Source organism: Loa loa, assembly GCF_000183805.2.
Source record: "Loa loa unplaced genomic scaffold supercont3.60, whole genome shotgun sequence".
Taxonomy (NCBI): domain Eukaryota; kingdom Metazoa; phylum Nematoda; class Chromadorea; order Rhabditida; family Onchocercidae; genus Loa; species Loa loa.
The window spans coordinates 27,836-29,274 of record NW_018108240.1 but is presented as its reverse complement, the minus strand read 5'-3'; positions in this window follow the sequence as shown (position 1 = coordinate 29,274).

Here is a 1,439-nt window from a genome sequence, read left to right as displayed (position 1 = left end):
AAATTCGTCGTCATATCGATAATTTCGAAAATCCAGAATTAATACAAAAGTAATACAACTTGGAATGTATTTATTATTTTCAATGAATTTACTTTTTCTTTCATTTATATATCAAGATATCATCATTATCATTATTATAATCATTATCATTATCACATGGTAATATTTATTATCCCATTTCGTTACAAAATAACATTTTAATGTTTCAAATAAGTTATAGGAATTTCATTTTTTTAATTTGTTTTCTTTTTCTTTAATTGTAACATTTCATTCATAAATTATTCATTAATATTTGAAATAAAATATTTACTCGAAAGGTTTGCAATATCAAACTTTTTTTTCAATTTTATTGCATTAAAATGAAATGAACTGATAGAATTTTTCTTTTTTTTTGTTTTCTCAAAAATCAAAATTGATTGTTTTTGTTTTTCATGTTCAGTTTCGTTTTCAAAAAACAGTTGAAATAACAAAAAAAAAAGAAAAAAAGTTGGTTAGGTGCGAAAACTTTCTCCAATACTTTCTACTCTTCCCTCAATTCTTTATCCTATTATCTTTTCTCTTCCTTTAATTTTCATCCCTTTTCCCTTCCTTTTTTTACTTTCTTTTATTATTATTATTATTACTTTTTTCCATTCTCTCTTTTCCTTCCTCCCTTTTTTCAAATTCTATTTATAGTATTAGAAATAAATAAATGGATGAAAATTAAACAGGATCAATTGATGATATAGTGAAAAAGTTGATATAATAGAGGTTGATGTCAACATCAATCCCTTTCTCCCTTTCTCTTTCTCTTTCCCTCTCTCTCTTTCCCTCTCTCTTTCTCTCTCTTGCATTGCTACTTGTCAAACTAACAAACCTTTTAAACTGTCTTTAACTTTCTTTACTTTTTGTGTCATTGAAAAAGCCTCCTAAACACATTGTTAATATAAAAACAATTTAATTTTTCCATTTTAACTTATTTCCTTTTCCTTCTTCTTTTCCTTTTATTTCTTACTCTTTAATTACTTATACTTAATCTCGTTGCATTGTTTGTCTTTCTTTTCACATTATACAATTTTAATTTCATTTTCTATATCATAATTTTGTCAATTTTCCAATCATTTCTTTATAAAAATTATTTCAAAAATTTCATTTTCTTCCTTAATTGATTACAAATATTTTAAAGAAAAATTTGCTTATTTTCCTTAAAAAATGTTTGCTTATTATTTGTGGACAATTGCGAATATATAATTATTAATATATCTACAATTTGCATTACTTAAATGAATTTTTTAGCATTTAATAAATGAAATGATAGATGTGTAAAGATACTGTAGTTTGAGCAAAATATATATCGTAAGCAAAAGTTATTTATGGATTAAAAGCATTCCTGAAAATACATTAATCATTATTCTGTAAAACTACTGTATAATTAGCAGATCTTTCTTCCTTTCTTTTTT